Source organism: Phascolarctos cinereus, unplaced genomic scaffold (genome assembly GCF_003287225.1).
Source record: "Phascolarctos cinereus isolate Bilbo 61053 unplaced genomic scaffold, phaCin_HiC Scaffold_9;HRSCAF=440, whole genome shotgun sequence".
In the NCBI taxonomy this organism is placed as follows: Eukaryota; Metazoa; Chordata; class Mammalia; order Diprotodontia; family Phascolarctidae; genus Phascolarctos; species Phascolarctos cinereus.
Genome location: NW_027556402.1, coordinates 21,435,870 through 21,451,978, shown reverse-complemented (window position 1 = coordinate 21,451,978; position 16,109 = coordinate 21,435,870). Strand labels below are relative to the sequence as shown.

The window sequence follows — 16,109 nt, the reverse complement described above, 5'->3', positions numbered from 1 at the left end:
ATTATATATCAGTTCAAATTAGCCTTATATTTTTGTATCTTCTTGGCATATAGAAATTTTCAAAAACATTTAAATTATTTCTTATGCATATGTAAATGAATTAAGGCAGCATCTTCATCAGTATGGAGGACTTCTGATATAGAAACTTCTTCCAATGACGTGGATCATAAGTCTGTGACTTACATGGTATGCTATATGATTGGCATGATAGAGTGGTTATTTACCCTCCAAGGAAGAAGAGAGAAAAAAGTAGGAGGAGGAGGAGGAGAAAGAGAGAAAAAGAGGAAGAGGAGGATGAGACAGAGGAAGAGAAGAAGGGTAAGAAAGAGGAGGAGGAGGAGGAAAAGAAAGTGGAAGAGAAGGAGGAGGAGAAGGAAGAGAAACTGAAGGAGGAGGAGGAAGAGGAGAAGAAGGAGGAGGATGAAGAGAAAGAGAAGGAAGAGAAGGTGGAGGAAGAGAGGGTAGAGGAGGAGAAGGCAGAAGAAGAAGAAAAGGAGGAGGAGAAAGAGGAGGAAGAGAAGGAGAAAGAGGAGAAGGAGAAAAAGGAGGCAGAGGAAAGGAGGAGGAGGAGAAAGAAAGGAGAGGAGGAGGAAGAAATATATTTATGCCCAATCTAGAGGAGTAAAAGTTGCAGCCACAAGCCAACATTGAACCTGGTAAAGGACTTATAAAATAGCATCAGTGAACTGAAATACTCAGAGCTCCCACTTCATGTCCCACTTCTAGCTCAACCCAATGTGCTGGCTGCGGCCAGTCCAATCAACTTCACAGGCTTGTGTTTTAAGGTCCAGCTGTTGGAACCAGGGAGTGCCCACCCCAAGGATTCAGTCTAACCTTCCCCCTACCCAGCCTATAAAGGGTGAAAGAAAAACTTTTGGTTAGGATGGCAACGCAAAAGAACATAGAGGAACCTAGCTTTCCCACAAACACTTCCATAAATATCCAAAAGGGCCCGAGAAAAGGCAATGACAGAGAAACCTGTAGGTCCACTTCTTCCACTCAGAACTGCGCTGAAAAGATGGCCAGAAGCCAGAAAAAAACTGAGAGAGGTTGAATCAGGAAAGCCATTGCCAGCTCTGGTAAACAGATTTAGAGCTTAAGGGCTCTGGGAGGAGGAGGATCACACTGGGGAAACCAGGATAAACCTGTAGGGTAAATGAGCTCGAAGCCAGCCAGCACTTTGAACAAAAACATTCCAAGGGGGTCAGGAGTCAGAGCAAGCTGTGGCAATCAGTGCCTGAAGCCAGATCTTGACCTATTAGCGCAGAAATGGAGGATTGATCCCATCCTCATCAGTTCCTGCAGAGAGACACAGGGCCTACCTGTGCTATTCTCAGAACACTGGGAGCCATAGCAAGAAATACGGCCAAGGCAATACCTGAATACGTGTGCTGTGGAGCCTGTAAGAGGCCTTAGGCAGTGCATTTTACAGGACATCCTCAAGCCTGTCAGGACCACAGTAGGACACAGAATTTTAAAACATAAAATTAATCTTAGCTTTTAATATAATTTAATATTATGAAATTTTGAATAAATATTAATAAATTATAATTTATAAATGATTATTATAACAAATAATATTTAATTTATTTAAAATGCATTTAAATTTATGAAAATTCACTGATGCATTAATAACACAAACAATAATATCATAGGATTATATCATGGATGGAGAAAAGGGTTTTGTCTAAATACAATGCCATTTATGCTTGAAACATTAAAAAGAATAGGAGCAAGTGGGCATTTCCTTAATATGGTAAATACTATTCATCTAAAATTGACTTACTGGGGCACGTACGTACAAAAATATTTATAGCAGCTCTTTCTGTGGTGGCAAAGAATTGGAACTTGAGGGGATGCCAACCCATTGGGGAATGGCTGAACATATTGTGGTACATGAATGTAATGGAATACTATTGTGCTATAAGAAACGATGAGCAGGCAGATTTCAGAAAAACCTGGAAAGAATTACATGAACTGATGCTGAGTGAAGTCAGCAGAAACAGGAGAACACTATACAGCAACAGCAGTATTGTATGATGACCAACTTTGATAGACTTGGCTCTTCTCAGCAATACAATGATCTAAGATGATTCCAAAAGACCCATGATGGAAAATGCTTTTTACATTCAGAGAAAGAACTATGGATACTGACTGCAGACTGAAGCCTACTATTTTCTCTCTTTTTTTGTTTTTTTTCTTTCTTTCTTTCTCCTAGTTTTTCCATTTTGTTTTGATTTTTCTTTCACGACATAATTAATGTGGAAACATGTTTAATATAGCTGTACCTGTATAGCCTATATCAGATTGCTTATCATCTTGGGGAGAGAGAAGGGAAAGGAGGGAGGGAGAAAAAAAATTTGGAACTCAAAATCTTACAAGTGAATGTTCAAAACTATCTTTGCATATAATTGGAAAAAATAAAATACTATTAAGTGGAAAAGAGTTACTGTGGCGAGGACTAACTATTCAAAACACCCTACTGCTATAGTACTCTGTCAGAAATTAAGTTTAGACCAATATCTTAAACCATATGTCACAATAAACACCAAGTAGATATAAGATTTAGAATGGGGATCTCAAATTAGAACTAACGAAGAAAGTGTAAATAAGTTAGATCACATGGGGAGAATCTCTCCAAATAAGTAGAGGTAGATTTAGAATTTGAAATTGGAAAAAATAATTTTTTTTAAGCAGGATTTAAGCAGGAGTCAATAACTTGGAAAGAACACATGAACTCTATACAAGTCAAAGTGACAGCCCTTGAAGACAGAATGTGTAGTGATAACTTATAAGGATCAGAGCTTTCTCCTCCAAACAGGACAAAAAAACCCCCACCCAAATAACATACTAAAGGAAGTAATATAAGAAAATCATCCCAAACTTTGAAAACAGATAGCATAGCACTGAGCAGTTTTGTTGATTTCTGCTAGGGAAACTTCATATTTGAAACTCCAAGACATTTTCAATATTAAACAACAAATTTTGCAAGAAGTCCTCTAGGAAGGGATATCAATTTGATTAATTCAGGATTATTCTGAAGCCACAAGAAATAAGAGAAAATAAGCTGGATATTCTAAAAAGCAAAAGAGATCAAATAGCAACCTAAAATAACACATCCAGCAAATCTAATACTAATCAATGGGGAAAAAATGGCCATTCAACAAAAGAGAGGCATTTGAGGCATTCTCAAAAAAGGGAGGGGGGAAAGACTAGCAGTGAACAAATATTCAACTTGCAAACACCCCAAAAAGACACACGAAAATGGTGCAATTGTTAAGTAAAAACTGAGCAATGAAATAAATTCATGTTTATAAGTGGCTGTTTAAAAAAAAGAAAGAAAAATTGGATTAAGGGGTAAAAGAAGGAGACTAATAATTCAGAAGGGAAGGAAAAGCTGGAGTAATATTCTGTGGACTAAATTCCACATTCCCCTATGAATGAATCAATATTTTTATGAGCCATAACAGAAAGGAAGGGAAGTTGGAGAGAAGAGAGAATGGGGAAAGAACAGGTAAGAGAATGGAGTTAAAGATGGATACCCTTAATCAACAAAGAAGTTGTAATTTCTTTCCTCTTTCAACAAGAAATGGGTATAGTAGAAATGGGTATAGTAAATTAGAATAAAAGTGATGAAGGGATGGGCTAGGATGGGAGTATTAGAATGCAGGTCTCACTTCTGGAGAGGAAGAGAAATAGTATCATTAAAGAACATTCCCATGTGAGTGGAGGTGGAAGAGTAAGCATCTGTAGTAAAAGACAAGGGCCTTAAGATGGATTTCATCTGCAAAGACAGACAAAAGCATAATAGGAAATCATTTTCTCTTATTTTGCAGGATGGCATCCTAAACCAGGAGAAAGTGTATAAAGGAGGGTGTCTTAGGGGTAGCAAGCACCCAGGCTAATATAGTAAGGTTGTTTTGGTCTTGTGTATACTACAAAGTAGTAATTATTTTTTTTAAAAAAAGAGTCTGTTACTGGTTAAAAAAGAAGAAGAATGTGCTTAGTTTCCATCACTGTCTCCAGCTGACAGCATGGGAATGTTGGCTTTGGAATTTGTGCAGACTCAGCTCTGAAAAGACTTTGAGATTTGGTATGATGTAGTGAACCCTGAGTGGTCCCTTGGTTTTCCTCCTCCACTCCCTTCCTCTATTCAAGTCAGCAATATGGGGGAAGGATATAGTATGAGTTAAACAGTGTTTCTGGCTTGGGTTCTTTGACCAGACTTTCATGTGGTAAGTAGTGTATTCTGTCCCCGGTACCACTACTATTTCCACATGAAATGTGGATTCAACTAGATGAGTTTGTTCCTGAACTCCCAGCTGCTTTTTCCACTCCATGTTTCCTTTCCTGAGTAGGTAATAGAAGATAAGACTTAACTGGGGTAGTCCTTGAGAGTTAAAACAAAACAAAACAAAACAAAACAAAACAAAACAAAACAACAACTCAGGAGGTCTTGGATAGGAGAGGAGCCATTGTTTGTAGAAGTGACAAAGTTCAGGTTTGTAATGGAGAGATAAGTGAAAATGAAATGCAAGATAACTAGTTAGAATTCTGCAAAATGGTTTATGTTCTAATGAGGTTTAAGTATCAAGTATTGTAATGGCAGCTACCAGTTACTGAACCTTATTTAAGTCATTAAACTCATTTAATGTCATTCTGTTAAATGCACTCTGTGAGTCTGGTATTTAGTATTTCTTTTGTGTATAGAGATAAATTACCCATCCCACACCTGATTCATATTGTACATTGTACTTTGAATACCTTTTTACTGCTCCCCTCCCCACTTTTGGGGAAAACGTTAGATACGAGCTATAATTTAGTGAGCTATAAATGAAATCTTTCCTGAGAAGCAGAGGTGGAGATCTGATTAGTTACTGAATGTGGGAATAAGGAGCTTGGTTCCTTCTCATTAGCCACTGGGCTCCTGAATTCTGTACCCAGTCCAAACCATATACCAGGCATAGTATCCCATCCTCTATGTCTTCAGAAGCAGTTCCTCAAAGTTAAATTAGTAAGGGAGGGAGAGAGGAAAACAGACCTAGAGTTAGGCTATTTGGCTTCGGGAGGGAGGAGTTATGGTAAGAGTAGAAAGTAGGACTAGTCTTGGTCACTTAGGACATTCAATGATTCTGCCACACACTTTCCACTTCCTAATGCTACCTTCATAAATTGATATTTCTAAGAGTGAACTTCAGTTGAAAAAGACCCTGATAGAAACAAAGCAAAAGTAAAACACATACACAAATAAAGGGACATGAAAATGAAGTGAGATCAATAAATACAACATAGAAATAGAACAAGAGGGAGGTCAAATTTGATACTCTAGTCTAGAAGATTAACCTTAATGAGGGACAAAGAGGAAATAAAAAAGGAAAGAGTAAGGGTATACCTCATGAATGGGACAACAAAATTCAGAAAAGATTAGCAGGGGTTGGAAATAAGGAGGAGGCCAAAGTAAATAAAAATTTCCTGGAAAAGGGTAACATAAAAGAATGCTATTTAAGCTAAGAGCTCAGAGAAGGTAAGAAGGAAAAATTTTAAACATGCTTAACTGGAACATGCTCATCATGTCTCTCTCCAGATAAGAAAGTAAAAGGTAAAAATAAGAGACAGAAACAATTAAAAATAAACTCAACAAATCTGGGATAGGGCAGGAGAAAGGATCCTATGGAAATAGACTGACATCAAAGTTATATAAGTAAAACTAATGGCAGAGATGAAGAGTTGATTTAAAAGACGAAGGGGATTTTTAAAAAAACATACAATAATCAAACATGAGATAGAGTGGATCATGGGGATTAAAATGGATAATTTTGATTACATTAAATTAAAAATCAACACAAAAATTATGAAAAATGCAACATAAACCACATGACTATATCATGATATATTGATATATATCAATAGGTAAGTGTGTACATGGGTCAATTCAGTCAATCAATTACCCCACTCCACTTAAACTAACAAAATACTCTAGTCCTGATATCTCTATCCAGTAACAACATCTCTATTGAATCAAACAGAAGCATTAAACTAATTTATGCCCTGTCATTCTCTGTGGGTCTTCTATAAAATAGCAAGTGTTGAGAATAATTAAGTGTTTGGAAATTAGGGGAGAGAATAGTTTTAGCTGAGCTCCAGAGAGGGAATAGCTGAGCTCCAGAGAGGGCAGGTGGAGAAGGGGAGCTTCTGTCTCTTTTTCTCCCTCCCCTTCTGAGCAGAGAGGAAGACTATGTCAACTTTCCATAGAATACTAGCAGTATGCCTGGAGCGTTGGTGACTGGTGGTAGTGTCTGAACCAAGAAAAGAAGACAAATTAGACACACTGAATAAAGGAAGATTCAGAACTCATACCTAAGGGCAACATGGTAAAAGCCTGATGAAGGGAAGAAAAGGGTTTCTAGCAAAATGACTTATGGGAGGTGTGAGTTACCCTCTTTGCTTCTTTTACTGGAAGCCTTCCCCATCCACCTATTAATGCTAGTGTCTTCCCTTTATTTATTTCCTATTCATCCTATATATAGCTTGCTTTGTATATATTTATTTGCACACTGTCTCCCCCATTAGAGGGCAGGGACTGTTTTTCACATCTTTTTGCATCCCCAGTGCTAATCACAGTGCCTGGCACATAGTAAGTGCTTAATAAATAACTATTGATAAATTCATTGACTGCTACTTGACCTAAGTTTGAACCCACTTTCCTCTGGACCCTGTCTATACTTGTGGGAGAATGTACCCCTAAAATAATAGGGATATTTGTGCCAACTGTTCTTACTAGACCACCTTAGTAAATATCTGTTTCTAGAAGCTGGCTGGCAAATTTATCTCAGCCGATAATCACATCTATGGGGACTAATGAGCTATTGCAATAGACACTTCTCCACCCTACCCAGCCCTACCCCACCCCCCACATCTTTAGGTTCTCCTGTAACTATGAAGGCAGAAATAACATCTGTCCTATGGGGACCCAGTCTGTGAGTAGGGGTTGGTATAATATTCCCAGAGCATGTGCTACAAATAGATGCAGAAAAACTTTTAACCCCCCTAAAACATAGAGAAAGAAGGATCATTTCACAAAATGATAGACATTTGCCTCAAAACCCTAAAGCTAGCCTTATTTACAAAGGAGAAGCATTAGAAAGTTTACCAGTAAATATAGGGGCAAAACAAGAGTGTCCCTTAGTGCAGTATGATTTGGTAACACTAGCAATGGAAAGGAAAAAGACACTAATGGCATAAACATCAGCAAAGAGGAGACAAAATTATCCCCATTTGTAGATGAAATGAGTATTTACTTAGAAAATCCCAGAAAATCACCAAAAATCTAACTGAAGCATTGCTTCCACCAAATACAAAATAAATCTTAAAGTTGTCAAAATGTACATAAAGCACTAACAAAAATTGAAGGAAACAATAGAAAGAGAAATCCCATTAAAAATAACTACAAAAATATCTGCGCAACAGCTTACTAAAATACACTGAAGATTTACACAAATGCAATTCTAAAATAATTCACAGAAATAAAAAAGAGATGGAAAATCAATAGGGATATATATTACCCATTTTTGAACTATGTCAATGTAATAAAAATATTACCAAAATTAATTTACAGGTTTAGTGCAGTACTAAACCATTAATGAGTTACTTTGTAAAGCTAGACAAAATAACAAACTTAATTTGGAGGAACCAGAAGTTTAGAATCTTTTAATGCAAATGGATGTAGGGTACTATATTTTAATGCTGCAGCCACAAAAACTATTTGGTGTTCATAAAAAAAGAGAAAAGTTGATCAGTGAAATATACTAAGTAAGGAAGAAAAAAAAATTCGACCTAGTGTTCAAACGGTTGATAAAACCCCAAGCAATCTCTCCGGGGAAGAATTCAAGAAGTGCTGGATACTTCTTGTGGGGGGGGCGGGAAGAAGAATGGACAAAACACAAAAAATATCCTAAGTCAAATACTACAAAACTCTCAAAATGGAGCCATAATCCAAACATTAAAATGTCACATTATTATTTTTTAAATGGAAAGAAAATAGGTAGAGGTATCTTTCTAAACTCTTGCTAAGGAGATTATCCTTTCTTTTTTTTTTGAGAGGAAATTGGGGTTAAGTGACTTGCCCAGGGTCACCCAGTTAGTAAATGTCTGAGGCCCTATTTGAATTCAGGTCCTCCTGACTCCAGAATATTCTTTGGTCACAAGGGAGAAGGTATGTGACACAAATTGAAATAAATTTCAGTGACATGAAATTGATTCAACAGGAACAAAACCAGTGCTGCTAAGAAAGGAAACTGTACTAAAGGGGAAATTCTTCATATTATTTTTCCCTCATAATATCCCAGATATATAGGGAATCAACAAATTCCTTATAGATAATGAATAGTTCTCATAGGAAATGAATAAAGGGTTTTCTAAAGAAGAATTGCAAACTATTAACGATCATATAAAGGTTACTTTTAATGCACTAATGAGAGGAATGCAAATCAAAACAACTCTTAGTTTTCTCCTCACACTGAGAAAATTTTCAAAGATGACAAAAGATGAGAAGGGGAGGTCAGAAGAAAATGAGCATGTTGATCCACTATTAGTGGAGTTCTGAATTGGTCCAACTATTCTGGAAAACAATTTGGAATAATGCAAAAAAAAGCGACTAAAATGTTTATAACTTTGACTTAGATCTCACATATAACAAAACATTCACAATGTGATTTTTGGTTTTAACAAAGAAGTAGAAACAAAGTGCATGCCCATCAACCTGAGAATGTTTAAGCAATCTGTGCCACATGGATATAATGAAAAAGAAATTTATATGAGGAATTCAGAGAAGCATAGGAAGATTTATATGAACTAATGCAAAGTAAAGTAAGCAGAACTAGAAAACAATATACTTAACCAAGACAACTTAAATGAAACTAAATATTCTTGAATTTTAATAACCAAGCATGGTTCATAAGAGATGAGAAAATGACCTTCCTTTTGAGAACCATAGTTGTGATGATATTGGCAAAGTTCTTTGCACAGTTCCTGACACACAGTAGAAACTTCATAAGTGCTTGTTCCCTTCTTTGGTGGAATGTTATGTGTGAGGTCAGATATAGTTGATGAATTGGTTGGGTTTTCTTGAACTTAAAAGCTGTTTGTTTTTTCATTACAAGGCAAAGCTTCCTGAGCAGGTGAGGAGGGAGGTATATTGATAAATCAGTATGATGTAAAAGCAGAAGATACTAACAAAACTTAAAAGGAAAACAAGTTTGTGACTTATTAGAAAACTCCTAATGACCTACTTAAGGTACAAAGAGGTTCAATGAAAAAATCACCTAGGTAGTAAATGGCAGAAACTTTGAACCAAGTCTTCCTGACTGAGCCCAATACACTATCCATTAATGACAGCCTTTATACTAAGTTAAAATTACTTCTACCAATGTGCCTGTTAAGGAGGACTTTAATTTTAGCCGTACTTTCCTTCATTAATTCGTACTCACCACTCCCTCAGCATTGTAAATGTTACCTTGGTCTTAATGCATTCACATATGCTTTGAATATTTTTGAATATTTAAAATTAAATAGGAATTAATTCTAAAATTTGATTTTTTTCTCTTAATGTGGAAAAATCCCAGAATTTGGCCATGAACGTAAGTACAGAAGACATATCATCAAGATTACCTGACACTCTTAAGTGTCTTGGTTTTGAACGCTTTTTGGCACCCTCTCTCTCTACCTGCTTTTCCCTGACCTGTTTGTTACTTAAATAGTTGAAATGCCTTTACTTCAGAAAATTGAGCGCCCTTGTTAACAACCTAGTGGACAAGGGAATATTCCACCTCAGTGCTGCTATGGAGTCGTTCAGCGATTAGCACCTGCTTACATAAAGTTTTCATTTTTTAAAATCTCTGAGACAACCTTTCTTTTCTATTACTCCAAAACGAGCGGCAATAAAAGATCAATATTAGCTTTGGTCTTTTACTGAATCCTAGAATTACAAGCATGCAGACAATAATCCAAGAAAAAAGGCAGGAGAGGGTAGGTTTGTCCAGTATGTCAGTTACTCACAAGGAAATGAAATCAGAGTGGCGCGCAGGCTTAATCAGAAACCTGACTTAACATTCGCCAGCAACTGAAATTCAGGTGTCTGCATTCAGAATCCAAACTTCCTATGACACAGAATAATAGCCAAGTGACCGCCTTCCTCCTCCCCCAGTGCACGCGGCATTGAAATTCACACTGAAATTCACCTAAAAATGCTCCATCCCATAAAAGCTTCTGAAAAGGAAAGGCAAGATGTCGCTTTGAAAAGAAGATCAAAATGAACGGGAAATGCAACCAATAGTCTATAAAGAGAGGCTCAGATTCTTAGCACAGATCTGATGTCTGACTCAGATTAGACACTATGAATTAAAAGACAAGTTCCTTACGCTTTCTTTGCGCTTCTAATCACAGGGGATTGCAGTAAGTGCCCCCTTTGAAGGTTAATAGAGTTTTCGTACTCCTCCTTCCTGAAATACGTACACCTTGAGGTGTTCCTTTTCTAAGTGTGACAGAGCGATTGTCCGAAAAAGTCAGGGATTTTCATTAAAAGTGCGGAGAGCCAAGCTCTTCTCCAGCCCCTCTGCCTCCGCTGCCTCAGGACTGCTTACTCTTTCTATCACGAGAAAAGTCGAAATTAAGGCCACGGTGAAATAGCTACTTTAAAAATGGACTTACCTTAAGGAAGCCTACGGAAGACAAAGCAGCCGAGACTTTTCATTCTCGTAGCTCGTGCTGGACAGAGAAACTTGACACCACCGGCTGAGTCAGACACATGGAGGGGGCACCCGGGGGTTTGGGGACCTTGGACTAGTTACGCCCTGCAGCCCTGGGAAACTGGGAAACCAGAGGCCGACAGGGAGAATGAGTAAGCACAGGTGACTTACAACACCAGGCACCTCAGGACTGAACCTTCAAGCAAACAACTGCCCGGATGAGCCAAGTGCAAAAGGCAGTTCACATTACTGCCCTCCTACCAGCCAATAGGCAGCTGGTCTGAGTGACAGCCACAAAACCCCTGGTGGACAAGGAAATAAACCAAGTGGGGGAAAAAGAAAAAGAAAAGAGGCGAATCGATGTCTGCTGTTCCTGTGGGTATGTGGGCCCCCTCACGGGCGTTCCGGACCCCAGACACAGGGGAGAAGTTATTTGCTAGACTGGGTGTTGTAAGGAGGGTCGGTTGTATCTTGCAACAGCAACAGGTCTATCGTTGCTTAGTTCTCGAAAAACTAAACCTCACGCTTTGATAACAATCAAAATGAAGGTAAGGACAAAGACTCGTTTAATGGAGATCCGGAGCTTTAACCCCCGAGTGTCCAGGTACTCAGGCTCCCTTCCCCACTTAGTGATTTTCATTTGGGCTTCTTTGCGGCTGAATAAATTAAATTTTTGATTAGCCAATATTTCCTCAGACAACACTTTGATTTGACAATAAAAAAAAAATGAGCCAATGAAAGGGGGAAAAATTCTACCTAGCTTCGCTCGCTGTCTTGAGGCAAAGAAATTTACTTGAGAAAGCACCGCTGACTTGGACGAGTCTAAAACCTGACTTTTTTTTTTGTCCTCAAGGGTTTTATTCCCTTTGCTAATCAAATTATAGGTCTGATCCCAAAATAATAATTATAGTCGACGTTTACATAGTACTAAAACCTGATTTTTAAAGGACATTCAAAACACTGAAATAGTGTAGCACCTGCACACTCTTGTGGACATAATGGAATTAAAGCCTCTATCCTGGACAGAAATCCATTCAATCTCTCATCAGGGGCCTGGAAAGTGCAATCCTTTGCATCTGGACCAACAAGTACCACCTGACTGAAGTTCTGTCTTTGCCCCAGACTGCCAGGGTCAACTTAGCAGTCACCATAGCCACAAGGATACAGAGAAAAGAAATAATACCATCCACAGAGAAAAATGAAGTTGAAAACGAAAATCCCTCTGAAAATGTATGTTTGTGTAATAAATGCAGTTTTACCAGCTCACAGTTGGAATGTGAATAGGGGACAAAAATAGCCTCCTCACGTGATCTGCAGAAGGTTGAAAGGGAGAGTTTAAAAACAAAGAAATATTTGAGTGGGGAGGGGAAAGAAGAAATTGCAATAACATAGGCACATGCCAAATCAGGCAGCATACTGAAGTGACAATAGGTTTATTTCCTAAATAGAGTGACCCAGGAAGCTGGATTCTATTCAAGATATTCACAAAGTTGGAAAAATTATTTTAGTCAAGAATGTTACTGCACTTTAAAGGAGAAACTGGCTTTATTTAAGGACCATTTCTTTATCAATCACAATTGCTGTCCCTCCAGAAGGTCCCATTTGAATTGTGGGGCTATTCATATTCCTACCATGTGTGATAGCTAAGAAAAGTAATTTGGAAATAGATGTGTTCCTTTGAGGGAGTAAAGATAATGTAAACAGTGTGTGTGGGGGGGGTGGTTAACCTTACAGAAAAATGTGTCAAATATCACTGATAGGGGTTCAGCAATCACATTGGCCAGGTCTTTTAGGACTGAGCCAGGTGACTTGAATTCATCCAGGGCAGTGAGGTGTTCTCTTTTATCTCCTTATTTATCTTGGGTATCAGCTGCCTGTTAGTCATTTTTGTGCTGTTATTCTCCAGTCTAAAGGTCATTTTTCCTTCTCAGAGAAAAGACTGGTCCTTTACAAAGTCGTCTCTTCTTTTTACACCACATATAGATACTTTTCTTTTTCTTTTGGGCTAATTGAATCGCATCCCCTTCCTTATTACCAAGTCAGAGTTCAAGAGCAGCTGGGTCAGGGTTGTTCTTCTTACAAGCATCAGATCTAACACTTGCTGCTGCTGCCAGTCAACATTCCATTTCCACACTCCACGTTGACAAAAGGTGATGTTTGAGATTCATTCCTCACAGCTGTCCATATAAAATGCACATAACAATCCCTCACTAGCAGAGGCAAGCATTCATTCTGGTCTGAGGAGTTAGCTCATTGGAATACTTCATATTCCTTCCAGTATGACAGCTGTCCCACATAGTGACCCAACCCTGTCCAAATTGGGAGACTCATGATGATATCTTCAGGTATTTGCTGTCTGAGTGCTGTGCACATTCTATCTGTTCTCATGGATGCTATGTAAGGTTAGGGAAATTATAGCATAAGTATAAAATATAGAAACAATCATGAGAGCCAAACATTTCACCAGAAAGAGGCATTTCATAATGATCTCATGGGCAAGCCAATCCTAATTAGCAGAGAGACACTTCTGTTCAGAGACTCACAGACTTTGAAAGTTGGGGGGGATTTCAGTGGCCACCCAATCCAAAGCATGAACATGTGATGACTTAGCCAAAAAGTGTCATCCAGCTTCTGCTTAAAGACCTCTGAGACAGGGAAATCTCCAGCTCGGGAGGAAATCCACTGCAACTTTGAATAGCTCTGTTAGTTCTTCTTGACATCCACACCAATCTGGCCTCTTTGCAGTTTCTACCTATCATTCCTGCTACTTCCCTCTGGGGCCAAAGTCTAGCTCCTCCCCCATGGGACAGTCTTTAATACTTGAAGAAAGCTAGCATGTCCCCTGTCAGTCTTTTCAAGGTTAAACATGTTCAGTTCCTTCAACCGAGCTTCATATGACAAGGACTGGAGGCCTTTCACCATCCTGGTTGCTTTCCTCTGGATGCTGTCTAGCAATGCCTGTCTTAAACTGTGGTATTCAGAACTGAACACAGTACTCCAAATGAAGCAAGAAGAGGCCAGAGTGTAGTAAGATTGCCACCTCTCTATCCCTGGAAGCTATGTTCCTCTTAATGCAGGCCAAAATCTCATTTTTTTTTGCTGTCATCCTGTTGACTCTTACTGATTTGCAACCCATTAGAACTCCCAAATCTTTTTCAGGACAACTGCTATCTATCCATGACTCCCTCTTCTTATACTTGCAAAGCAGAATTTTTTTTGTACCAAATATAATGCTTCACATTTGTTTTGTACCCAAGTGCAAGACTTTACATGTGCTCCTATTACATTTTGTCTTATTAGATCAAGCCCAGTGCTAACCTCTCAAGATCCTATTAGTCATTCAATGTTATCATCAGCAAACTTGCCTTTATTGAAGTCATTTATAATAACATTAAATATTCCAGGCTCAAACACAGATCTCTGGATTACTGCACTGTTGACCACTTACCAAGCTGACATAAAACCATTAACAAATACCCTTTGAGTCCAGCCATCTAACCAGTTTGAAAGTGATCTAACTGTATTGTTGTCTAATCATACCTCTCCATCTTTTCCGTGAGGATAGTATGACTGACATATTCTCAAAACCTAACCATCTATGTAATAATACATTCTAGAATTTTCCCAGAAATCAAAATCAAACTTACTGGCCTAGAATCTGTAGATTATGTTCTTCTCTCTTTTGAAAAACAAAACATTTGACTTCCTCCAATCTTACGGCACTTCTGTTTTTTCCATGACATTTCAAATGTCACTAACAGCAATCACATCTGCTGGTTCTTTCAGGACTTGAGTTCATCAGAGGCAGCCAGGTGCTCTCTTGCTGTCTATTTATCTTGAGCATCAATTCCCTGAAAATCATTTTTGTTCTGGCATTCCCACGATAAAAGTCATTTTCCTTTGAAGGGAAAACAGATAGAAATAAAAATAGAGCAGCTCTTCCTTCCGTTCTTAGTTATCCTTGTCCCATCCACCTTGAGTAAAGCTCCAATTTTTTTCTTTGAGCTGTTTTCTGCCATTGCAGCCTAAAAGCCAGCAAGCAAACAAAAACACCCCCCCCTTTTTTTTTGCCTCAACTTCATTCACCAACTTTCAATTCTGAGCTTTAGCACTCTTCACACTCTTTTTATAGGATTGGGACATATTCTTGTATTCATCTTCTATTGCCGGACTTAGGCTCCATCTTACACACATACTCACAAACAGTGTCCCAAAAGTTTAAGAGCAATTGGGACTCCTTGTGTATGAGAGAGAATGAATAAAACATTTATTAGGCTCTCACTACATGCAAATTAGGGTGCTAAGTATTAGAAATACAGAGAGAAAAGTAAGACAATCCCAGCTCTCAATGACCTTACATTGCAAAGGAGGAGACTGTATGTGTGTGTGTGTGTGTATTTATGTATATGTATATATACACACACATATGTGTGTGTGTGTGTGTGCGTGCGTATGGAAGGTTTCATCAAGTCAGATGGAAAGCAGGTATATATTGGTGAATGTTTAACAACCAGCTCTTTAAAAAAGTACTGGGACTCACTTTTAAGTTTAATCTGCATTATCAACATTTTCTCCATCACTTTCTTAAGTCTAGACAATCAACAAAACAACAAGTCAAACCTTGATTTCTAGCCATGCTGAAGATTTGACTATGGCTCTTTGAGACGGCTTAGGGGGAAGTAGCAAAGCATTTGGTAAAGCCTCTTCTTTACTGTCATTTCCATTGATAAAATCCTATATCAGTTTCAGACATTGATGCATTTGACAATGCCAAGGTCTCTAGAGGCAAGAGCTTTCTTTTCTGGTTCTTCTGTAGATGTGGCTGCAGCCCCAAAGCAGCAGTTGCCAGATTGGATTTCCTTGGGGGTTGCTGCCCAGAATGATAGCTGTAGGCAATGGGACGGAAGTTTGGCTATTCCAGAGTCTAAAGTTCAGAGCCCTGGGTTGTCTACATCAGGGTCAGAGGGAAGATAGTGAAGAAGGTGGTCATGGTGGTGGTTTAACGTGTCTGGCCCATGATCCTTCAGGATGCCTTGCTATATGTACTTAAAGGTGAGTTTCTTAGTCATCCACCTTAGCCTTTTCAGACAAATACTGTATTTCTCCCTCCACACTGGAATTGTTTCCTTTTATGTATTCAGAACTTCATTCTTGTGTATCTCCCATGCCCTCTGGACTGACTTTCCCTGAAGCATTTTACTCCCTTCTTCCCCCCCCCCCAGTTCCTACCTATCTTTCTTCGGAACCCTTTGAAATCTATTTTCCTGAAAGGAAAGAATTTGATTTGCTAATCTGATCTCAAATTACACTGGGAGCTGAAAGAGGGAACCTGGAGATGTTTAATTTGAATTCAATAATCATTTTAAA

At 38.4% G+C, this 16,109-nt stretch overlaps 1 protein-coding gene across 2 annotated transcripts in view; it reads right to left on the bottom strand.

Moving 5' to 3' along the window:
- Positions 1-11,276, bottom strand: part of SHROOM3 (shroom family member 3) — a 229,595-nt gene extending 218,319 nt beyond the window's left edge. For both annotated transcript variants that reach the window (XM_078148982.1, XM_078148983.1), the window contains exon 1: positions 10,705-11,276. The gene's annotated coding sequence lies outside the window, so the exon portion shown is untranslated. The remainder of the gene's footprint in view (positions 1-10,704) is intronic.
- Between the last annotated feature and the right edge of the window lie 4,833 nt (positions 11,277-16,109).